We start from the raw sequence: 25,973 nt of genomic DNA, 5'->3' as shown, positions 1-25,973 counted from the left end.
GGAAGAATCACTAAATGCGAGTGGAGGTGAATGCAATAGCATTTGTTGACATAAACTGAACATTGAGCAAAATTATTTTTTGTGAATATTTATGAGGTTGTATATTCAACTTTAGTCATTTAATAGCTATAGTGGCTTTTGTCCACTCTCACACACATTAGAGGCAGGAAAAATACTCATTTCGTACAGGGATAAACTTCATGGTGGAGTGAAGTTTCACTCAGCAATGATTCCAAATACCTCCCATCCTTTACTCAAAGTCAGACTTACACATCACAGTTACAAATAAATAAAATAAAAGTATATTTTGGGGCACCTGGATAGCTCAGTCGGTTACGCGTCCGACTTCAGCTCAGGTCATGATCTTGCGGTCTGTGAGTTCGAGCCCCACGTTGGGCTCTGTGCTGACAGCTCGGAACCTGGAGCCTGCTTCGGATTCTGTGCCTCCCTCTCTCTCTATTCCTCCCCTGCTCATGCTCTGTGCCTCTCTCTCTCAAAAGTAAACATTTAAAAAAATTTTTTTAAATATGAGTATTTTTTTAAATACTGCTGACAAAAACTTACAGTTTCACTGGGAAGAAAAGCCCCAACGTTTGTGGCATGTAGGGTAAGGGTATGAGAGGGCCACTCACCCTACACCTCAATATGTAAACAGCATAAATCAAGGGAAAAACTTAAATGACCTGGGTATATCCCCCTTCCTTGTTTTTTTAAGAGTTTATTTTGGGGAGGGTAGATGGGTGGCTCCGTCGGTTAAGCATCCAACTTCAGCTCAGGTCATGATCTTGTGGTTCATGAGTTTGAGCCCCACATCGAGCTCTGTGCTGACAGCTCAGAGCCTGGAGCCTGCTTCAGATTGTGTCTCCCTCTCTCTCTCTGCCCCTCCCCTGCTCATGCTCATGCTCTGTCTCTCTGTCTCAAAAATAAATAAGCATTAAAAAAATTTTTTTTCAAGATTTTATTTCTAAGCAATCTCTATACCCAACATGGGGCTCGAAATCACAACCCTGAGATCAAGAGTGGCCTGCTCCACCCACTGAGCCAGCCGGGCGCCCTATCCCCCTTTCTTGACAAATGTACTCCATAAAGAGCCAAAAGCCAAGTTCTGTTTAGGATTCTTAGACTTCCTAGCATTTTGCACCCTCAGACCTGGCCTTCCTCGCCTTCCTTTGGATCCTGCCTCAGTTCCCTATCCCTTGCGTGGGGAGAGCCTAGCCTGCAGCCTGAGACCTGTTCATGACACCCCCACCACCTTCCCCAACAGGCATCGCAGCCCACCTCTCAGTCCTGGGATGCACAGCCCCACAAACATGGGGAAGAGCCTGCACAGCCTCTCTAAGTGGGCTTCAGGTCATTCGGACAAGGAATTCTGGGTCCCAGGCACCCAGAGCAAGCTCTACAAGAAGGAGGCGGTGTGTCCATTTGGCCCCATGGGGAGACAAAGCAACAGAACTGGCCTGTAAGGGCCTGAACAAGGCCCCATAGAGCCCAGAACAGAGGACTCTCTTGCCCACACTGGAGACTAAACGGACAATTAAAACCTTCAGATAAAGTGGTATTACATTCAGACAACATATATTTATACATGCGCATATCGATGTGTGTGTGTATACGTATAAATACACACACATATATACGTATACGTACATACACAAATACATCAGCGTATAATTCTTATGTAGCAAGTTAGTAATTACGTGACACAGACAATATGTCAAGGAGTTAGAAAAGGAAGTGATACAGACCAACTGAAGGCTCAGGGAAAACTTTTAGGATGGGGTGGGAACCAAGCTGGGTTTTAGGAATGGTGGATATGGCTGAATGGAGAAGGCTTGAAGGGGGCTGAGGGTAATAATGTGTGCACGAGGTAATAAGAGATGACTTTCAGGAGATGCTATCTAGATGAGAGAATATCTAGATGCAGGGAAGGACCGAGCTAGACGCCAAGTGTCCCCAGCATAATAAATGTCACCAAATACAAATCCGATTGCAGGAAGTAAAAGGGAAGTATGGGCACTTCAAATTGTTTGGGAAAAGGTTATAAACAGAGAAGTATGAGCAAATTAAAATAACACGGAATTGCTGCAACCTGCAATTGCCCCAGTGCACTCCACACCACTGAGTGACCCACTCCTCTGGGGTGACGCTGTGCGCAGAGATGGAGCTTGTGAAAGGGTGCTGGCCCCAGAGATGGCTTTGTGCTGGGGCGAGTGGGGTGCAAAGAACAGTAACTTTGACATCTTGGTTCTACAACTATTCAACTCTTGGCATTTGGAAGCATTTAGTTTTACACCCTAACACCCCACCTCCACACCACCCTTCTCTCTCTCAGGCTTTTTCCAAAATAAAACCATCTTGCCTCAGTTTTGTTTTGTTTTTGTGTCTAAATATAGTTTAAAAAAAAACAACAACAGTATTGAATGGAATGAAAAAAGTGGAAGGGGGATGTTTCACTTTCAGACAAGACTTTAACAGACTTCCCAAATAATTTCTATAGAACATTAGCCTTAAAAGAACTTCTCCCTGGTCCCACACTTTGGTGGCCCACCTACCATCCCAAGATGGTGGAGGAGGTTTGTGACTCACCATGAAGAGACGCTGGGCCAACACGAGGCACTGCGCCCCCAGCATTCTAGCACTGGCCTCTCTAACCCAAGCCTGAAAGCATCCTCCGTTGTTTTAAAAATAGACACTGTTTTGGCCAGACAACCACATGAAATAGAGATTTAACAGGAAGAAGACAGGGGCAGGGCAAATGAACCAAGGTTCCATCTATTTCTAGCCCAACTTGGTTTTGTTTATTTTTAATAAACTAGGATGGCCCTGGTCTAATCAAAAATGCTGCAAGAAGCTGGCAGAAGACAGAGGCAAAATTAACTCCTAGAATCCTTCTGTCCCTTTGGGTAATACTGATTTATCTCCAGTAATTTGGAGCTATTATTTTCAATGGTTTTACATATATACAAACTATGTGTATAAACTGTGGGGGGCAGGAGGGAGGGCAATGCTAAAACCTCTCACTAGGAGTCACTGGGAATGTCCCTTTGACCCTTGCCCCAGCCCCCTCCCCTGTCAGCAGGCTCAGAGTTGCTGCCCCCAACTCTGGCTTCTACAGGGACTTTCCCCACTGTGGTCCTTGTTTCCTCCATGTTGAACCCAACTTCTGGCCACGTGTTCATTTCAGATGTTGCCTTGGTCATTGATCCTCCTGCCTAACCCTTTTCTGACCACAGCCTCTCCTCCACCTGCTTTGGTCTCATCCTTGATCAGTTGACCAGATCCTGAAGAGCCCTCTTCCCAGCTCTCAATGGGAAAGTGATGGCCTGAGAAGGACTTTTTACCAAAGGCCGCCTACAAGATGCTGTCTGCAACTGAGGTGGAAAAATCCTTGCTGAGTTTCCTACATTTAGAAAGGAAACAAAATATGTCGTCCTACTGGAGGCTTATCTCAGGGCTTCTTCCATTCCCAGAACCCCTTGACCAACAGTTGTTTCCAGGTATACACAGGCAAATATCGAATGCCATTACAAAAGGCACAACTTGAAACATTACACCCTGGGATTCTGCAGTTAGGTGTGCTTTGCTCACCAATGGTAGGTTTCACTGTGGATGTGTGGACTGCCCATAATAATATTTGGAAGTGTGGAATTTGGAGCCAGACAGACTAAAATTAAAACTTCCACTCTGCCACTTATTAACCATTTGACTTTGGACAAGCGCCTTGACCTCCTGGTCCTCATTTTCTTTACTCCTGAAATATAAAGCTCATGAGATCATTGAGGGGGATAAATGAAATATCATGTAAAGACTTCGCACAAAGCTTCACACAAAGAAGACCTTTTATTTATAAATGTTGGCTGACTGTGAACAATGATTAAATAATAATATTCATTCATTCATCCAGTACTTACAATACGTCAGGCACTGTTCTAAAAGCTTTCCCTATATTAATACATTTAATCTCAAATATAACCCCAAAAGGCAGATATCTCCAGTTTATAGAGGAGGAAAACAGAGGCCCAGAGAGGTCAGGGCACTACCCAAAGTCACACAGCTAGTAAGAGGCAGAACTGGGATTCCAATGCTAGCAGTCTGACCAGAGTGTTATCAGTAGGGGCCATAAATGAACTCTGAGGACTGGAGCAGAGTGGAGGTGGTGGGGTTAGGGACAGGATCCCCTGGGTGCTGCCACCATGCTCCCCCTTTGCTCTGGCAGGGGCCCCTACCCTGAGTAACCTGTGGACAAACTTACCTAAGTTGGCTTCAACCAAGTGACAGACGAAATGACTACCTCACTTTTGCCCAATGATGTTCTTTAATCAAGTTCTGGACAAATCTTAGAATTGCTGCTTTAAATAAAGGGGGAGGACACCTGGGTAGCTCAGTTGGTTAAGCATCTGACTTTGGCTCAGGTTATGGTCTCACAGTTTGTGAGTTCAAGCCCCGTGTCGGGCTCTGTGCTGACAGCTCAGAGCCCGGAGCCTGCTTCAGATTCTGTATCTCCCTCTCTCTCTGCCCCTCCCCCAGCTCACACTCTGTCTCTCTCTCTCTCTTTCAAAAGTAAATAAAAATTAAATTTAAAAAAAAGGAGGCCCCTTGGTCCTCTATAAAAAAAAAAGAATAGAAGAGAAAAGAAAAGAAAAGAAAAGAAAAGAAAAGAAAAGAAAAGAAAAGAAAAGAAAAAAGAAAAACCCACCAGGAGCGTTGCCCATGGCAGAGGATACCTCCAGGAGCGCTCCTGCTGTGTGAGAGGTGGAAAGAGTGGAGGAGGTGATTCTTCAGGAGGCATCTGACCAGGGCTTCGGGTTGGGTGACCAGCTGCCCCTGCAGGACAGCACAGGCATATTGTTCGGCGCCCACCAGGGATGCTTTCTGCTTCAGGAAAAGAGAGTCCTGGGCAAAACGCCGGGGAAATGATGTATGGCAAACATTTTATTTTTCTCTTTGGTTAACGGAAATAATATTTACTCTGCCACCAACAGGCACACGCAGAGAACGAGGCTTGGAAGCCAGTGAGGAGTTTTGCAAGCCAGGGGAAAGGAGGCTCCTGTCTGCCGTTACTGATCCACTTCTCTTCTAGCAACTCATTCTTTAATAGCAGTCATAGCTCCAGGCTCAGTGGTGAACATCACACGTGGAAGTTTCCAGAGAACTTTCCGAATATTATGTACTAACAGAGCACAGCTTCTGCTATCGTGAGCCTGGATAATAAGGATCATTACATCGATCTGACAGGTAATAAAGCTGAAGCACCATGAGGATAAAAGATGTGTGTCATGAGGAAGCGACAGGTGTTGGCGAGGATGCGGAGAAGGGGGAACTCTCGCACGGTGTTGGTGGGAATGCAAACTGGTGCAGCCACTGTGGAGAACAGTATGGACGTTCCTCAGAAAGTTAAAAATAGAAGTATCCAGTAATCACACGACTGGTATTTACCCCCAAAATACAAAAACACTAATTCAAAGGGATACATGCACCCCGATATTTACTGCAGCATTATTTACAATAGCCAAGATATGGAAGAACCCCAAGTGTCCACTGACTGATGAATGGATAAAGAAGATGTGGTATATAAACACAGTGGAGTATTATTCAGCCACAAAAAAAGAATGAATTCTTGCCATTTCCAACAACATGGATAGAAAGTATAATCCTAAGAGAAATAAGCCAGAGAAAGACAAATACCATATGATCTCATTCAATGTATGTGGAATTTAAGAAACAAAACAAAGGAAAAAAGAAGAGAGAGAGAGACAAACCAAGAAATAGACTCTTAACCATAGAAAATACATTGATGGTTACTAGAGGGTGGTGGAGGGGGGAGGGAATGGGGGAGATAGGGAATGGGGATTAAAGAGTACATTTACATGATGGGGAAAAAAATAAAACGATAAAAAAATAAATTTTAAAAAGTTCAATACCAAAAAATAAAATAAAAATTTGTATCATGAGTTAACTGTAATGCTAATGTTAAACTTTAAAATACCCCGTACAGGGCGCCTGGGTGGCTCAGTTGGTTGAGCGTCCAACTCTTGATTTCAGCTCAGGTCGTGATCCCAGGTCTTGGAATCAAGCCCTGCATCAGGCTCCATGCTAAGCATGGGGCTTGCTTAAGATTCTCTCTCTCCCTCTCTCTCTCCCTCTCTCTCTCTCTCAGAAAAAAAACAAAAAATAGTACTTGGACCTGTACTAACTCTTTTTATAAACTTTGTCTTCTTACATTATTCAACTTGAGAGCAAAGACATTTATACTGACACAGAATACTTTTCCTAAGGTATCCTGAGTAATAAAATCGTGATCTAAGAAATAAACAGGTTCAAATGTAACATATATTGGAAGATTCCCAATAAAGTTTGCTGCACAATTTCTTTTTCTTTCTTTCTTTCTTTCTTTCTTTCTTTCTTTCTTTCTTTCTTTCTCTCTCTCTCTCTCTCTCTCTCTCTCTCTCTCTCTTTCTTTCTTTGCTGCACAACGAATTTCTAATGTAATTCTTGTTGTGTAGAAAGTTTTCCAGCAACAAAGGATATGTCTTACAAACATGCATGAAAGGTCTGTGGAAGGGCAGACACACAGGAAACTAGTAACGGCCTCATGAGCAGAACTGAAGGAAGTTGGGAGACAAGGTTAGACAGGAGACTTTTGCTGAAAGCTCTTTTGTTCCTTTTGAATTTTGAACATTGTAAATCCAGTGCCTATTGAACAAATGATGTTATTAACACTTTAAAAAAATAAATAAGAAGCTGGCTCCAAATATCTGTAAAAAATTTATCTGAGGTTAAATGGAAGCGTGCCTCGTGGCTTTATTCCCCCCAAAAAGATCCGCACACCAGAGCTGCGAATTCCAGAATGCATTCACTTCTCGCCCTCCTTATTTAGTCCTGTGGCCACCAGGGACCTGATGAACTCCAGCATCACGACAATGACAGAGACCCTACATCACAGCCAGGGGCTCTGCTCCACAGCCACCCACCTCCCTCCAGGCAAGCACCCAATGAGATTCCTGTCAACCCACTGCTGGCCTCTTTACCCCTTTACCCAGGCTCTGGCCTCTCTCTTAGTTCAGGGCCATGTGATGCCTCAGCCTGGGGTGAGTGCACACTTGTCCAAAAAAACAGGCACCAGTACTCTGAAAGTCACGGTCACACTTCTCAAGTCAAGACAATTCTCAGAGCTTCTTACACAAGAAGGTGAAAAAACTTTGCTGTTTCCTATGGTTCCTAGAAAGCTCCCAGAGATGGCTCAGATAGGGAGAGTGAAAGCAAGGGACTGCAAACGTAGTTGCACACAGCATATCTGCAAACCAAGATCAAATACCTAACCCGTCCGTGCGGACCTCCTCCTTACATGGGCCAAGACAGAATGCAGACTTCCAGCTTCTCGAACGGGTAGACTCACACCTCCCACCGTGCCCATCCCCCCAAAGACCACACCCTTGTCCTTCGTCGTGTGACCTGCAATGTGTCCTGGTGGCCCAAATAGACCTCCAGCCCCACTGTCCAGACTGGCCATAGAACTCGCTTTGGCCAAGGAATGTGAACAAATGTGACACCTGCCACATGAGAGTAGCTTCTGATTCAACACGTGGTTCAGCGTGGCATCCTCCTCTCCCTTCCACCACGAGAACAGCATGCCCAGATAACTGTTGCTCTGAGGACGAGAAAACCCATGCAGGGCCCCACAGCCTACAGAGCAGGCCTGTGTTATACCAGCAAGCCATTCGCTGTTGAAAGCCATTCAACTTTTGCAACTGTGTGTTACAGTAGCAAAGTTGACTAATACCCTGCCCTTAAGTCATCAGAACCGAATGAGTAATGGCATTTGATCTTCAATTGCCTTGCACATGCACAAATGGGGTCCTACTGGGGCTGGGAGGGCTTGGGTGACCAACACTGACACTCAACATGCTTGAGCTGTTTTCAATCACACAGAAAACTGGATGGTGGGGGCGCCTGGGTGGCTCAGTCGGTAGAGCATCTGACTTCGGCTCAGGTCATGATCTCACGGTTCGTGGGTTCGAGCCCCGCATCGGGCTCTGTGCTGACAGCTCGGGGCCTGGAGCCTGCTTCCGATTCTGCGCCTCCCTCTCTCTCTGCCCCTTCCCCACTCTCAATCTGTTTCTCTCTGTGTCAAAAATAAATAAACATTAAAAAAATTTTAAAAAAAGAGAGAGAACTGGATGGTCATCAGGACTTATGATTTATGATAACTTGCACATTTGGATCTAAAATATTCTCTAAACGGGTGCACTGCTGGGTTTTCTGCACCAATCTATGCTAAATCAAACTGATTAGCTAAGTTCCTTCCTAGTTTAATCTGGAAATTATGGTCTTCATCCAATATCAAACCTTGTTCCTGTAAAAATTCATAAAGTATTTATAAAGTAAAAATCCATAAGTATTTACTTATGCCAGGCCGCTTTGTTACTGTAAACTATGTAAATTTCACTATAATCAAAGGTTATTTTTGTTTTTATGTAAAGTAATGGGTACTATTACTACATGGGGATGGCAGGCTGAGGAGGCAGAGGGAGAAGATATAAATCCAGAGTACCTTCTTACCTCACTAGGGGTCTTTCCTCTACTTTCTAGAGAGCCAGTTGAGTGTAGTAAGTGTGGACACAGGCTCTGAAATCAGACCACCAGCTCTAAACATATGATTCTACCACTCAGTGGCTATTTTACCTTGAGAAAACACTCTCCAAGCCTCAGTTTCTGCATCCGTAAGAGTATCTATCTAGCCAGTTCACCCTGAGGAATAAATGAGAAATGCACATAAAGCTTCAGACATAGACCCTGGCGTTGAGCAAGAATTCCGTATATTCGATTGAGTCTTACTAGTTCTGTACCCTGGGCCATCAGGTAGAACTATTTCATCTTATTTTTGATTTAATAATTTTACTTCTCCCAAGGTTCTCCATTAATAAATAAACTACTGTAGTTGAGATATTGCAGGACTTTCTTTCCTAATTAAATCCTACATATGAGGAAGAAGTAAATGGAGCCCATACATGTTTTCAATATGGGTTTCCAGGAAACACAGGATCTTTTCCGTATGGAAACGACACGCACAACAAGGATGGAGACTTTTTCTTCTTTTATCTTCTACTTTTTTAGACAAGAGGCTGTGTCTAGATTTGCACATGTGCTTGTCAGAGAGAAATTAACATAGGAAATGTTCCTTCCTTACTCCCACACGACACATCGCCAATCTAACACAGACACAGTGAGCGACGAGGAGGCTACAGCCTCAGAGAACAAATAAGCAAATTACCAGAACTTTGGAAATAAGAACAAGTATTTGGTGGCTGCTTGGAAACAGCTTGCAGCTTAAAGAGCTCTCTTCTCCACGATCGGAAACCTGCCGGCATGGGACGCAGGATTTGCAAAGTCTAGAAAGATCAAAGCCATAAGTGATTCTTCCAGACAAATGCTACGTCCACTTTCCATCTCTGCCTTGACCTCTACCTCCTAAAAGGTGTCCTAGGCCCCACTTTTCAACTTCCACTAGTGACTTCCCTGCAGACACAAAACTATTACAGATACAAAACAGGGGCAGAGATAGCAATCTGGGGAACTGTTAGGTTCACTCTGGGTTAGCACTGAAATGGTTGGAGACTCCATAGCCAGACAAGACCTCAACAGGCTGCACACCTACTTCTCTCCCTGCAAACAGTCCAACTTACCCAACAGGAGATCCTCTATCCTGTTTGCAGGTAGACGGCACCAAATATTTTAAGGACAGACCGTGTGTGCCCTGCCTTCGGGGAACTGACACTGATTATGAACAACATTACTGATCAGGTATTCGTGCAACAAATATTTACTGAGCCCCTCCTATACCTAGGCCCCATTCTTGACACTGAAGATTCAGTAGAAAATAAAACATATTTTAAAATTCTGCCCTCAAGAAGCAAACACTGTAATGGAAAGAAAGAGGTTATAAGCAAGACTAAAAAGTAAAACGTATGTTAGATGGTATTTGGAAGAAAGGACTGAAGACAAAGTAGGGAAGGGGGATATGAAGTATGTGGGGACTTCTGCTTTAGACAGAGCAGCTCTAGGAGTTGGGCATCACCGGAAGGTGGCATTTGACTGAACACCTGAAAGAAGAGAGGAAATAAGCCAGCCACGTGTACGTCTGGGGGGAAAGGATTCCCCGCAAAGGGAACGGCAGGTGCCCGGACCATGGGGGAGAGTGGCCAGGTACTGGAGGAGCCCCTAGGAAGCCAGGATGGCTGGAGTAAATGAGCAAGGGGAGGGGGATGGGAGCTTAGGCCGACTGGGGCAGGTCAGACAGGTAAGCTCATCAAGACTCCCCAGCCATCGATGGTATGACCCGACTTCTGTTTGAAGAGACCCCTCATTGCTGTGTGGAGAACAGGGTTGGGGAGCGGAGAGACGCATCAGGAGGTAATGATGATGTAGGCCTGGGGGTGAGGCGGTGGTGAAGGTGGTGAATAATGTCCAATCACAGTCAGGTGCACATTCTCTAACATAGGGCAAAGCAGAGTGAGCGCATTAGGGGAATCGCCAAGGGCCATCACCCTCTGAAGCTGGAAACGGAGCGTGCTCTAGAGTTTAATCACTGGAGAGGCCATACGGTGACACGGGGAGAGCTCCGCGTTGCACTTGAGAAGCCCTTTCCTCATTTCAGGGGCAGTGACAGTAATCATGCTCAGACCTGGGCAGCCACGAATGCCACGGAGGCTACGGGAGATGATTCCTTATCACAGCCCACGTTCACAGACAGAGCAGGCTGAGAAACAGCCCTGAGAAACAGGGAGGCTCTTTCTGAGTACAAACTTCAAGACGACTATAGCTCAAGAGGCAGCAGTGCCAACACTAAGACGTTCTCTAAAGAACAGCTTTTTTTTTTTCTTTTAAAGCAAAGCTCGTGCCGTTAACTGAAAAAGAAGTCCTCGCAGCCCTAGAGTAAGAGCAAGCCCACGGGTCGCCCGGCTGTGAGAGCCAGAACAGCGGCCTCCACCGCTTTCACGGCTCTTGTGCAGACAAATCCACATCACCTTGGACACTGAATAGCAAAAGTGAACACAGTATTCTGATAAAGGTCTGACAAATGTCCAGACAGAAGATAACTCCCCGATCTGGCCATGTCATGCTGCTGTTAATATGCTCAAGCCTGCCTGTAGCAAGGAGCCACCTTAGTACTTCACGCAGCAGCTAGAAACAGGTCCAGACCTTCCTGGGTGTATCTGTCTAGGCCTGTGGCACTCTTCCCATGCAGGACATGTGTCTGCAGTCTGTGTTGAGCCGCTGCTGCTCTGAGGGCAGTTTCTAGTACATGGTTTACAAGGCTCCTGTGAGCTGTTCCGATCTTTCAAGGCATTAACAAAGCCACCAAATTTGGTGTTATATGTAACTGTTACAGAGATGCTCATCTTTAATTCAGGCAGGTTACCAAACTGTATTAAACAACGCCAGCCATTCAGTGCACAAATGCTGGGACGTGTAAAGGGCTTCTGTTCCCCTGCATGAACCACACTACAGAGGCACCAGCAGTCTCTGAAATGGAGGGTTCTATCACCAGTCGTGATCAGAAGAGTGCACCACCCTGAGCTCTCACTAGGGAAGGCACACAGTGCCGTGGTTGAGGCACGGGCTCCGCAGCAGACCGCCGGCCTGGATAAGTGGCTTTTACTCTCTTTGTGACTCAGATTCCCAATCTGAAAAATGGGAACAGCCTACCTCGTAGGGGTGTTTTGAGGATGAAATCAATTTGTGCACATGAAATATTTAGTAGTGTGCATCCATACTCAATGAGTTTGTACACATACTTGGGAAATTTCTTAGCATTTGTGGGCCAAGGACATGGCTAAGCTCTTTGCATGCTTATATTTTCACTTAAAAAAAAAAAAAAGAAAATAGAGACTCACAGGAAGTTGCAAAAATAGTACAGAGAGTTTCCGTGGACACTTCACCCTGTTTCCCCCAATGGTAACATCTTTTAAAGCTTTTGTCTTTTTTTAATCGTCACATTTTATGAGGTAAATGTCTGTATCAGCCCCTTGTACAGGTCGGAAGACTAAGGCTTAGAGAAGTTAGATGACTCGCCCTGGGCTGCACAGCTAGTAATCAGTGCAATTCCAGAAGCTACGCTCTTAGTTACCTGCCACATCACACCACCTGTGGAGAGGGACGGGAAGGATGGAGGGAAGACGGTACAGACTGCCTGCTTAGACAGCTCTTCCTTTGTGCAAACGTCAGGTGCAAGAAACTATTGCTCGAGAAACAAACAAACAAAAAACCCTCGTAATTTGGCAAATGCAGTGCTTGGGGAGTAAACCCTCAGTGATGGGTCTCTCAGGGCCCCTCAATCCACTTGGCACTAAGCTCTGCAGAGGCTCTCTGGGAGAAGCTCCTGAAGTCCAGTAAGGTGAACACACTCCCAGCAATAGGGGCTCTTAGGTAGGTAGTCCAGATTTCCCGATAAACATAAGATTGCAGAATAATTATAATTACAGCAAACATTTATACACCACACACTGTGAGCCAGGTCCTTTACATGTATTACCTAATCCCTCAGCATCCCTCTTAGGTAGGGCCTATTATTATCTCCATTTTAAATATGGGGAAACCGAGGCACAGAGAGGTTAAGTAGTTCACCCTGAGGTCACACAACCGGCAAGTGGCAGAGCTGGGATCTCAACCCAGGCAACCTGGCTGCAGAGCTCATGCCTCCAGCCACTCCTCGTTTTGCCTCTCTGGAGACTAAAAAGACCTAATGAAGCCTGAGTGCACTCCTGCTCCTCCGCTCTCACATGGCCCTGTTTGGTCCCGTAGAGGTTAGCCATCATTACTGCTCGTGCGTGCATACCCTGTCTTCTAAAGGGGCTCCTTGGAAGGACTAGGAGAGGATCCTTGCTTTCAGTTTTCCTGTTGTGTCCATAAGGCTTAGTCCAGTGATGGCATTTTCTGAGTGGTGAAACTCTGAGGGACGTCCCCAGGACATGCCTGCTTAGGTCAGCACCCTCAGCTCCTCCTGTAGCCCCAGTGGTCATGTCTTGGGATCCTGGGCACTTGTATAAATGGCCTATTGCTCTAATTTGGGGCCATAAACCAATACCCAGCAGGACTTCTTTTCTTTTGAGGAAGAGAGACCTTAAAATTGGTCCTCTTGTGGTGCCTGGGTGGCTCAGTCAGTTAAGTGTCTGACTTCAGCTCAGGTCATGATCTTGCAGTTTGTGAGTTCAGGCCCCGCGTCAGGCTCTGTGCTGACAGCTCAGAGCCTGGAGCCTGCTTCAGATTCTGTGTCTCCCTCTCCCTCTGCCCCTCCCCTGCTCATGCTGTTTCTCTCTCTCTCTCTCTCAAAAATAAATAAAAACATTTAAAAATTTTTTTAAAATCAGTCTTCTTGCAATCATTAGAAACCTTCCCATATCTTCTACAAGCTCTCAAAAATATTTTCAAGCGCTCTTCAATTGTACTTGTCAGTTTCTTGAGGGCCCTAAGACATTTCGAGAATGAAGAAAGGAAATATTTCATTAGGAAATAAGAGTTGCAGGGGCATCTGGGTGGCTCAGTCGGTTGAGCTTCTGACTCTTGATTTCGGCTCAGGTCATGATCTCACGGTCATGGGTTTGAGCCTGACGTCGGGCTCTGTGCTTCCAGCATGGAGCCTGCTTGGGATTCTCTCTTTCTCCCTCTCTCGCTGCCCTCCCCAACTACCCCCTCTCTCAAAATAAATAAATACACTTAAAGAAAAGAATGAAGTAAGAGATGTAAATGGCTACACAAGATGGGGGGAAATGACAGTGCCTTTGAACAGGGAACCGTACCAACCCTAAGTGACAGTGTTAAAGAAATGTCACTCGATGCCCCTCGCATTCACTGCCACAAAGACTCTTTGTTTGGCAATATGATTCTTTAGGCAGTGAAGCGGCTAACTCAGCATGAATGCTCAATTCTAGATGAATTCAGCCCTTGGAACTTACCGCAGTCTGGACAATACCCTGAATTTATTACTTATAAGATACATTTGTCCAAAGCTTTCCCTACTATCCCCCACAGCCAAGTACATCCATAAATTCCACAGCTTTGGCTCACACTGCTTTTGGAAATAGTATTCTAACTTCCTGACACCAACACTAATATTTTGGCTGCTTCTAATATGACATCCAGACTTTTGAATTTCAAAAACAATGCCTGGGATAAGGGAGGAACATCCTGTGGTATAAGAGAAGGAAAAATATCATTGTTGTTTTTTCCCTGAGTCTTTTCACAAAGGCACAAGCATCTTTTACTAACAATGTTAGATGTAAAGATTAATATAGATGTTACTAGGGTGATCCTCACGTTTGCAAATTCCCACAAGATTTTAGCCTCATGCCGTGCAGTAGATACCTGTGAAAATACGTCAACTTCAGCTAATGAAACATACAGAGATCTGTCTACCCCTGACGCCTTTCAAGAGTCTCACTGTTTCCCGATGCAACTCAAAGTCCAGATTTTAATCGTACAATCTCTAAAATTTTCTTAATATGGCTACCTTGGAGATTTCCTTAGTCCTCTAGCAAAATAAAATCACCCCATTTAAAAGACAATTCTACTTCTAAAATCTATGAGAACTTTCCCTAAAGCATTCTTTTTTTAAAAAAAATTTTTTTAATTTTAATTTTTTTATTTTTGAGAGAGGGAGAGACAGAGTACAAGCAGGGAAGGAACAGAGAGAGAAGGAACAATTCTGCTTCCAGAATTGGAAGCAGGCTCCAGCCTCTGAGCTGTCAGCACAGAGCCCAACATGGGGCTTGAACTCACAAACCGTGAGATCATGACCTGAGTTGAAGTCAGACACTTCAGAATCTATACCACCCAGGCGCCCGTCCCTAAAGCATTCTTAAATGCTTGTGGTATTCTTGCCCAGGAAAGGCCAAATTTGTGACACCTTAGGAACCAGTTCAAGGACTACATTTTTCTGGGCAAATACTTTCTTACAATATTTTCTTTGTCATTACTTTTTGAAGATTTAGAAACTTTTCACAATGAGATTAATTAAAACTACATGAGATCCTTAATGTCATGAGATTCACTTAAAAGTGAATTTTTACCACTTAAAAGTGGTTAAAAAGGTAAATTTTGGTGGTATATTTTACCTCAATTAAAAAAGTACATGACAGTTCATGGGGCACCTGGGTGGCTCAGTTGGTTGAGCCTCCGACTTCGGCTCAGGTCATGATCTCACGGTCTGTGAGTTTGAGCCCCACGTCGGGCTCTGTGCTGACAGCTCAGAGCCTGGAACTTGCTTGCTTCCGATTCTGTGTCTCCCTCTCTCTCTGACCCTCCCCTGTTCATGCTCTGTCTCTCTCTGTCTCAAAAATAAATAAACATTAAAAAAAATTGTTTAAAAAAATAAAAAAAGTTACATGACAGTTCAGTGCACATAACTTTTAACTAGCTTAGTCTCTATTTAGAAAATCAAATAAATTATAAAATAAAGAGAAAAGAGACCCGCATGTATTTTTTATTTTGCTCTACCGTCCCAAAGAAACATGAACGTCTGTAAATTTAATCAACTCGTGCTTTCCCTTCTTCTGCAAAAGTCCGACCTACATGACCCCATAATTTTATATGGGAAAGAGTGAATCATAGCATCCACAGGACTCTTTTTCCCAGTTTTAAACACACAAATGTATTATCTTGCGGCGGTCAATAGGATAGTTATCGAGAAGAGCCAGTAGCCTTCTTCAATAATACACATTTGAATCTATACCACCTTGACACAGAAGGTCATTTTGTTCATAACAGGAAAATTCTGAGGCTGAGACTTTAAGGGAAGTATTCTTAACCGGAGGGCTTCAGGGGATTCAAAACCACTGAACTGACCCAAGAGCTGTATGCAGGCACACACAGCCATTTTTCTGGGAAGAGGGCTGACTAGCTTCCTTTTAAAATGATTAAGAACCTCAGTCTCACTGCAAAGACAGCCCCCTCAGGATTGGGTGAGAACAGAACGAGCCCACCCGGGGTGCTCACAAGCAGAGCACAGGGCACACCGTTCATTTGCACGACACCACTATAAAGAGAATCTAGGTTTTCTCTGGAGGGGACATGGCCTCCTTAAGGAAGGACACATCCATTAACCTAATTTGTTGTTCCAGCATTGCCGGTCGGTGCCGTCTGAAAATGAAAAGGTGTAAAGCTTCATGTGACTGGAAAACCACGACCCTCTGGCAAAGGGCACTTAGTGGGATTCCTGATGTGGCGCCCCAAGCTCACCCACCCTCTTTTCGGCCACAGCGATTCTGGGAAAGGCTGGGTTACACTGGGAAGACCTGCGGTTACAAGGCAGGGCCGTCAAGCAGAGATGGCTGTTGTCACCACGTCACACGCATGGCCACGGCCCCCTGCTCTTGCCCAGCGGCGGCCAGGTCTCATTATCAAGCTCAGCAGAGGAAGGGCCTCCTCGGCCTCCTCTGCATCCCCACCCCCAGCCACGCCAGCCCCTCCCTGGGAGCCTAGGCCTGTCCTCAGGCCGCTCTCGGCCTTCCGTCCAGATGGCTCTGTGTCGGTGACTTCCCTGTGGGCTTGCCTGCCCGACCTCCCTCCAGAGTCCTGGAGTGAGGTCTCCTAACTCACTGGGACTTCTGCATCTGGAGATTCCACGGGCACCATGGAATCAACACAGCCCAGACTGAACTCATCATCTTTCCAAAGCAAACCTGCCTGGTTCCCCTCTTCCCATGAACTAGGGACTCAGATGCAAAGCTCCATCCTCCCCTTGGTGAGTCGTGGAGCCCCGCAGACTCGGCCTGGATGAAGTGCCTGGCACCTGGGCCCACGCTACGTTCTCCCCACGGGTCTCCAGCTCAAGTCCTCACACCTGCTCACCCGGGTGCTCCAGATCCCAGACACTCACCCTCACATCTCCTGCGGGGGTCTCGCCTCCACCCCAAACAGTCCTGTAGCCGCCAGACTAATCCGTGTAAAAGCTTGGCCCGATCTCACGCTACCCCACAAGAAAGCCACACTGTCCCGAGGGTTCGTGAATTAAGAAAAACAACGACAGCTAAGGGGCGTCAAGCACTTACGTTACTGTGGGTCAACACGGCGCTAAACACTTGACAGGTCTTACGTTATTTAATGTAAGAGTAAATTAAATTCCAAACTCCGAAGGTTGTGCCTTCATTATCTCCACTTTACAAATAAGGAAGAGCTGGAGGCGCAGAGACATTCGGTAAGTTAGCCCCGGCCCCAGAGCTAGCACCGGGTCTCTACAGAGCCTTTGCCTGGCATCCCGAGGCCTCCCATGGTGCTGTGTCAATGTGCCTGTCCGGCTCCCATTGGCCGTGACTCCTTGCTCTCGCCCTGCCCAAGACCCTGGCCCGATTCTCCACACCCATGCTCTTCTTGCTGCCTTGGGTGCCTCCATATCAATATCCAACCCAACCACCCATTAAAACGGTACCCGCCTAGCCCACACCGGCTGTGTGACCAGCTCTCTGCCACTCTGCCAGAACATTGGGGCACAGTGCAGAAAGGAAAAAGGAATAGAGAGAAAAGGGAAGGTCCCTGCCATACTCAGCTTACAATCCAATGCCAGATACAGACACTGGTCAAGAAAGCACATGGGGCACCTGGGTGGCTCAGTCGGCTAAGCATCTGACTCTTGCTTTCGGCTCAGGTCATGATCTCATGGTTCATGAGTTCAAGCCCCACATCAGGATCTGTGCTGGCAGCATGGAGCCTGCTTGGGACTCTCTCTCTCTCTCACCCTCTCCCTCTCCCTCTCCCTCTCTATCTGCCCCACCCCCTCTCACATTGTCTCTGTCTCTCTGCAAATAAATAAATAAACTCAAAAAATGTTTTAAAAAAAAAGAAAGCACAGATTTGTCTACACCTCAGCCCTTCTTTGACATTCATCCCAGTATCATCTACTCCATGAAAACTTTCTCGAACACCCTTCCCTCCCCTCTCGCACTCACACCTCCACAGATGCTAGCATTTTCCCCGTGGGGCCCCCTTACTCTTGCCTTCTTCCCGACGCATGTGATTACCTGATCTCCCTGGATTCAGAGGCAGGCTCCCCAGGGGTGGGGCATAGGCAGGCAAACCCTGGGCCCACCTCCTACCACCTGGTGACTTCACAGAGCCTCAGTTTCCCCACCTGTAAAGTTCTTGAGGTCAATATGAGGATTACGTGGGATAAACATTTGCAATGCCCGAGGACCAGATATGGCAATTCCTTCCTGTGTGAACACGAATTTCTACCAGCGAGGTGCTCTGTGCTCAGTGACAGCTGCATGGCTTGCATTACATCTCTGTGCAAAGGTCAGAACAAAGAAGCTCTGGGGAAAACCCAGGAAGCTCATTCTCTAAAGGCTTTGCTGGCAGTCCAGGAGTGGAAGCCCTGAGCAGGTCCCCTCTCCCGAGACGATGGCCAACCCAGACAGGGCTATTACGAAACATGTCACACAAGGATTCTCTCCATCGTGGAGCAGAACCAGTTTCATTAGGCAAATAGCTTGCTCCTCGGGCTCTACCAAAGAGAGAGGAGAGCAGAGCTGCCTTCCTCCTCTAACCTGGCTCTTCCTTATAATGTAAAGCTTGGTGACTGCTCATCTTCACGCGGCCCAATCCACATTGACAAAAACTTGATAAACCAGATAAAATTGGATGAGAGATCCACTTTGAAAGCACCCAGAGGATAGTAAAAGAAAGTGTTATTACAGCTATTACTGTGGCCTAAATGATTCATAGAATTGTGTCCTCAGTGACCCAAATGCAATGTTTGAGGGCACCTAGGAGCATTACAAGAGGAACTAGTGGGAGGTCGCCACCACGTTGAAATCATTTGATCACATGAAGTCCTCACGGGGATTCACGGACAGGAAGAATGGAGCACGTCCAGGCCACCCCAGCCACGGTTTGGGCTGATATGATACACCACCAGCCCCGTGTGTAAACAGGCTTCAGCTCCCAAGGGGGTTCTCACCAGCTGGGGGTGGCCCCAGAGGAGGGATTGGCCACACCCGGCACTCCCTGGCTTCAGTCTGTTCAGAACAGGGGAAGAGGCCTTGACCCTGAACTCAAAATGTAATAGAACTATCGTATATAATTATATAATTTATAAGTGAGTTTCTTTTACTTTCAGATTATCGGCAATTAATCACATACTAGATCCGATCCTGTTTTTCTTTCCTATTTTCCTTTTGTTGTTGGAGGCTATGAAATCTCAGAGCTGGATTTTTCTACAAGTCTTTGGCTCATCTCTTGGCAATGTCAAAAACCACATCCTGTGGCACTGACCCTAGCATCACCTGGGCTTACAGCTATTTTTGATGGGTATCCTTGGCTCAGTCACACACTGATATAATTACCAGGAACAGAGTGCGTGTGTGCAGAAGAGTGGATCTGGTTTTTCCCGGCCACTGCTATTTCCTTTGCCCACAAGTCCAGGGATCCCTCAGGAAAGATGTAAGCCAGCCAACCAGAAGACATCAAAGCACCTCCATTTCCACAGCACATGTCATGTCACAGTTTGTTAACATCTCCATCGGAGAAGGACACTTGTCAAGGTCACAGAGGGCCACCAGCTGTGCTCTGAATCACGAGCAGGGACCTCTGTGCACGTGTTTGCACACGCCAGCCACTGTGTCCAGCTGCCGTTACCAAGCCTGTCCTTCCAAGTGGCACAGTCACGCAATCAGAGAATCTTTAGAACTGGAGCTCACCTGGTCTATGCCCCCCACCCTCCCCCCCACCCCCCAACCTAAACAAAACAGACCCACGGAGCTTCAGCAGTTTGCCTGGGCGTCTGCAGTTAGACAGCTGTTCCCAAACATCTCAGCCGGGCCAGCCTCTCAGAGCCCAAGGTTTCTGGTTTTGCCTGAGTCACTACTTTTTTAACCTTCTCTTCCTCTATTCCGAGAACATCTATGAGTTTCTGCCTCTAGGAAAATGAAAAGCGTTATCCAAGAGGGGCTGTAATTATTCAAAAAAAACTAACCTCCTTTCAAGTATCAGGAAAGATACACAATGGTATTTGGTATTTAGCTGGCAACCATGTGTCCACATAAAATGACCAGTTATAGAGGACCAACTTAATTCACTTATAAATTCTTATTACCCAAATAAGTCTCAAGAAATAGAGTGAACTTGCCAGCAGTGTGCTTGCTAGCTTTCGTGCCCAAATGCAAACCTGCCATCTGCCAAGGCGCATGACGAGGTTTTCAGAGAAAAGTGACCACAGACCATTTAAAATCTTCATTCGGAACAGGCACACCGCATCTTGGGAGGGAAGATGCTGCAGCCCCATGACAGCAACAGCTGGGCTGCCCTCCAAACTGGATTGTAACACAGAGGGAAACTTTTTGTCTTGACTTCTCACTCGATCAGCGGGGACAGTGCTCCTTTTGGAACAACCATCTGGACCCAAAAACATATAAACGGCTCCCCCAAATTGCACATGCTTACATGTCAAGAATATATGGCAACTCCAAAAAGCACAGAAAAGCTGCTTTTCCCACCACATTTCTCTACAGCGCTTGAGTAGTTACCGTGGGTTGAAAACACTTGGCTCATGTCAGTGGCTTAAGTGGCATGAAAGCCATTTTTCCGTTCATAAAATCATGTGGAAAGAGCTCTAATTAGATTTCTAGTACAAAACAGGTGTGCTTCTACGCAGTCTTAACACCGTTTATTCTATCTCACAGGAAGTCAAATTTTAAATTAAATTGTAATGGGAATTATCCAGGAAACCACCTCCTATTGGAAGGCTCCCAGACAAATAAAATAAATTGCTCAGGAAAGTAGCAATGCAGGCAGATCTCAGCTGACTTAGGAACTCTTCCATAAGCTTTACATCTGCTATGCAACTACTAACATCCTTAGGAAAAAAGCATTGGGCAAATACATTTGCTAGCCAGGAAGCTCCCTGAAGTAAGGACTCCACCCTATTCTCTTTGGTCCCACACAGTCTCTTACTCAAATGGTATTTTATTAGTAAAGAAATGAATGATGTGGGACACCTGGGTTGCTCAGTCAGTTAAGCACCGGACTTCAGGTCAGGGCATGATCTCACAGCTTGTGGGTTCGAGCCCCACATCAGGCTCTGTGCTGACAGCCCAGAGCCTGGGGCCTGTTGTGTCTCCCTCTCTCTCTGCTGCTCCCCTGCTCACACTCTGTCTCTCTCCCTCTCTCAAGTATAAATAAACATTAAAAGAAATTTTTAAGGAAATGAATACTGTGATTATTTATTAAACACAATTGTCAAGCATCTACTCTGTCAAGTACTGGAGATACCAAGATGAGTAAGACAAGGTTCTCTTGTTTGCCTCATGTATTTCCACTTATGTAAAGGATTAAATGTATGCAGCAGAACAGGTTGCACAGTGCGTCTCATACAAATTTCACCAAAATAATAATAATAATAATAATAATAATAAAATAAAGAAGGTGCAAGTGAACTCTGCTCTTTCCCATGGCTTTTTATGAGGTAAATTCACGGGCTCCTCATCTACTTCAGTGAATTGTTATTGGCTGAGCATTTCCGAGTGTCCAAGGGGGAAAAAAATTAAAGCAACAGTTCTTTAAAAAGCCAAAGGGAATACGTCAAGTAACTGGTTTATTATGAACAGCAGTTCAGACTACATTTCCTAAGGAGTTGAAGGAACGCTGGATATATTTAATAGTTAAGAGATTTCAACATAACTCACGCTAGTAACAATGCAGAAACCTGCTCCCTAATCCCATCAGATGTACTGAGGTCATTGATGCCTAGTCATGAAAACAGAATTCTTGTCCACACAGCAGCCCCTTGGCTCTCTCCTGTCACTGACACATTCCCTAGCACTGGACTGTGGATTCTGGTACTATCGTCCTTGTCATGCAGGTGGGAAACCTGGGTACACAGTTGACTCACCAAAGAGTCTCGTCCAGTGCTAGGGGCCCGGAACTGATCTCCCCTCTGTGTGCTTCCTGAGAAGAGGATGTCAGGGCTAGAATCCAGGCTGAGCCACTTAGACCAGCTGAGTCATCTACTAGATGAATTACTTGCCTCCTGAGCCTTACTTGCTCCTCTCTAAATAGGAATAGTAATGGCACCTACCTCGGACAGCCATTCTGAAGATTAAGCCCAAACAACACTGCACAGAGCCTGATGCAGGCACTCAGTCACTACTACCCTTGCTCACACTCCCGTCACCCTGGGTTCCATATATCATCTGATAGATGGGAGTGGGTGAGCCAGCTGAAGACAGCTGCTATTTACTGACAACTTCATCAAGTAGATCAGCGACGTGACAACAGCTCTGCAAAAGTACCACACAAGAGCGTATCGCAACCTGGCTGTCCAATTAACCCTGCCAAACCAGCTGTCAGCTCAGTCCTTCTCCTGGGACAACTACCCAGCTCTGTATGAATGGAACGATTTAGCACATCCAGAAGATAGTCACAGCACACACCCCCCGCCCAACTGTACTGTGTACAAATACCAAAGCTTTGGCACAGGATACCAATGATTGGCAATCCTAGAATAAACCATATGTGGTAGACAGGATGATGGCCCCCACAGGATGTCCATGTCCTAATTATCCCGGAACCTATGAATCTGTTAGGTTACAAGGCAAAGGAGAATGAAGGTTGCAGACAGAATTTAGGTTGCTAATCAGCTGACTTGAGGATAGGGAGATTAGGGGCACCGGGGTGGTTCAGTCGGTCAAGCATCCGACTCTTGATTTTGGCTCAGGTCATGACCTCATGGTTCGTGAGTTCGAGCCCTGCAGTGGGGCTCTGTGCTGACAGCGTGGGGTCTGCTTGGAATTCTCTCTCTCTCTGCACCTCCCCCACTTGTATGTGCATGCTCTCTCTATCTCACTTGCTCTCTCTCAAAAATAATTAAAAAAAAAAATAGGGAGATTATCCTGGATTATCCAGTGGGCTCAGTGTAAACTCAAGGATCCTTAAAAGTGGAAGAGAAAATCAGAAGAGAGAACCAGAGAGAAGGCCGCACGAGGAGGATTCAGTCCGATGTTGGCTCTGAAAATACAAGAAGGGGCCACAAGCCAAGGACAGTCTCTAAACACTGAAAAAGTCAAGGAAACATTCTCCCTTAGGAGTTCCAGGAGGAATGTAGCCTGCCAATATCTTCATTTTAGCCCAGCAAGACACGTTTTGGACTTCTGATCTCCAGAACTGTAAGGTAATAATTTGAGCTGTTTTAAACCACTCAGCTTGTGGTAATTTGGTGCAGCAGCAATGGGAGATAAATGCACCATGTCGCCCAATCAAGATCTCTTGGGCAGAGATGACATAAACCTTTAGGGAGAGCATTTTCACAGACATTCTCCCTTACCCGTGATGATTCTCGACTCCTCTGATCTTTGGGTTTTGGTTTGAAGCTGGCTACCTCTATCTATCTTAGGGCTGTCTTCACTGACTCACTTTCCAGATCATTCAGGAAGTTGTTTTGAAAAGGGAGGAGATATGGTTGTTGGGATCCTGGGATGATGCTGAGGAATGAAGTATAATGTCCAGATCTGCCTTATTCCAGCCCTTCAAAGTCAGGCTTTCCTTCCTTCCTCCCTTCCTTCCTCCCTCCCTTCCTTCCCTCCTTCCTTCCTTCCTTCCTTCCATCCTCTCCTCCCTTCCATCCATCTGTCCTTCCTTCCTTCATTCTTCCTTCCTTCCTTCACTTTCTTCTTCCTTCCTTCCTTCCATCCATCCATCCTTCCTTTATCCTCCCGTCCTCTTTTCCTTCCCTCCCTCCCTCCTTCTTTCCTTCTTCCCTCCCTCTCTCTCCTTCCTTCCTTCCCTTCCCTTACTCCCTTTCTTCCCTCCCTCCCTCCTTCCCTTCCTTCCCTCCTACCTTTTCTTCCTATCTCACCCCCTCCTTCTCTCCTTTCTTTCTTCCCTCCTTCCCTCCTTATTTCCTTCCTTCCTTCCCATCAGCCTGCCTGCCTTTCACCAACAGCTATCAAGCACCTAATATATATGCTACATACCGCTAGGGGCAAGGGAATACAAGAATGAATAAATAGTCCTCACTCCTTACCCAAAGAGTTCATTAGAAACTTACCATCCATCTAGGGCAATGGTTTTCAAACTTTTTGCACCATTACCCATAGCAATAAATGCATTTTACATCACAGTCTAAAATGCACACACATATATCCAACTGAAACAAAATTTTACAAAACAGTACTTAACCTTACCAAAGGAGATACACTCTATTTTCTATTCTATTCTATTTTAAATTCTGACTATCAACCTATTAAATTGCTTTCATGACCCCATAGTAGATTACACCTCTCAGTCCAGAAAATGGTGAACTGGAAGTCTTGCTATCTGTGCCTGGATGCTCATTATACAGATCCAAGAGGAAGCGTCCTCAGAAACTTCCTCAAGGCATTAGTCAACCCCAGACCGTTCCTTCCCCCTGCCCACCACCATCCACACAGGCTGAGATGACTCAGCCTCACATTTAGATTCAAGTCATTTTGATAATAACAGTCACCCACCTCTCCCCAACCCTCTCCCAAGCGCACACACACACAATCTCATCACCCCTGGAAGGGAAGGAATGAGAGATACTGAATGTGGAAAACTGTGACTCGCTGTTCCTGTCGACCAGGTACATGGGTATAAATGTCACTCAAGTGAGATCATCGCAGGGGCTCAGAACCATGAAGGAAAGCACCTGGGAAGCAAGAGCTGGGAGCTGAGGTCTCTGACTGTTCAGATGGAACCAAGTACGAGGAGACCCGATGTGAGGAGAAGTACCAGAAACACTTGAACAGAACACCCACGCAACTAAGAATGTGCTATGACTAACTCCAGTGATCAGCCAACATACACGGAAGGCTGCTAGTGAGCACGCAGGAGATCTGGTCTCAGCCCCCAGCAAGCCTGCACTGAAGGACCAGCTGGGCAGGGCCGGGCCTCCTCCCACACTCCTGCACGGTGCCATGGCCAACAGCTGTAGAGGGCACGCTGTAAGGAGCCGCCAAGGCAGTCATGGCACCCTTTTACATGGGAGTGCCTGATTTGCAGAGACTTTTTTGTAAAAATGGGAAATTTCACCCTCAATTACTTGTCAATTCCACCTAATGACACATATTAAAGCTTATCTTTCTACAGGCTAATTTTAGACTGATACCAGTTCACAGATCACTAGTTTAGAAAAACACTGCCCTGCTGGGCAAATCCAGTCCACTCCCGGAAGCAGATTCCTATGACAGAAGAGCTGGCAAGACCAGAGGCCTTTCTTTATGCCATCGCTGAGAACACATGAAGCCTAGAGCCCCACCACGTATTGTCCTTAGAGGCCACCGTCATAAAGAGAATCCCGATTAAGAGATGTTACCACGTTCTAATGGAAGGGGGGATCAATTTCATATATTTCTGATTCTTACTCCTGCAAGATGAACCCTGGTACATGTGCTATCTCTGAAGTACAATCCAAGGCAACTCTCACTGTGATACTTCAACACGCATCCTCCCCCCGCCTGTGGACCCCTGCTCTCATTTCCCTCTGCCAGCCCGGACCCTATAGTTCATCACTGGTTTCTCTCTTGCCACTGTCTTTGGCTTTCCAGCCTTCCGGTCCTGCAATATCCCTGCTAAATCTTCCACCCTGAACGAATCAAGCCAATCATCCCCACCTACATGCCGACCCCATGCTCCTCGGCCCTGCTGAGGAAAACCACAGAGCAGGGAGCAGATTCCCCCAAATGTGAACAGTCTCCAGTCCCAGAGGCTCAGGAACCCTGCCTCAGACTCATAGAAAGGCCCCCTTCCTATTTGACCGAGTAACGCTTCTAAACCCTCAACTCTCAACCCTCCCATCTCTTTTCACTTGACCTCTGACAACACCGAGAAGTTCAAGGCCATTAGGCGAGAATGCCCTCAGCTGCCTTTCCACCCCTCCTTTCTCCCTCTTCCCTATCTCAGGGCAGGCCGTGGTCCCCTGTGTGAGGCTAATGCCACACACATTCTGCTCTGTGTGCCCTCCTTTCCTG

The 25,973-nt window shown here is 46.1% G+C and overlaps 1 protein-coding gene and 1 non-coding gene across 2 annotated transcripts in view; one reads left to right on the top strand and one right to left on the bottom strand.

Moving 5' to 3' along the window:
- ZDHHC14 (zinc finger DHHC-type palmitoyltransferase 14) overlaps positions 1–25,973 on the bottom strand; it is a 214,974-nt gene that overhangs the window by 144,774 nt on the left and 44,227 nt on the right. The gene's annotated exons all lie outside the window — the stretch shown is intronic.
- On the top strand, positions 7,949–8,033 carry TRNAR-UCG (transfer RNA arginine (anticodon UCG)). Its single transcript has one exon. It is a non-coding gene; the product is annotated as a tRNA-Arg (tRNA).

The sequence above is a fragment of the Panthera uncia genome (assembly GCF_023721935.1).
Source record: "Panthera uncia isolate 11264 chromosome B2 unlocalized genomic scaffold, Puncia_PCG_1.0 HiC_scaffold_24, whole genome shotgun sequence".
Taxonomy (NCBI): Eukaryota; Metazoa; Chordata; class Mammalia; order Carnivora; family Felidae; genus Panthera; species Panthera uncia.
The sequence above is the reverse complement of the archived record's forward strand: the minus strand, read 5'-3'. Positions and strand labels throughout refer to the sequence as shown.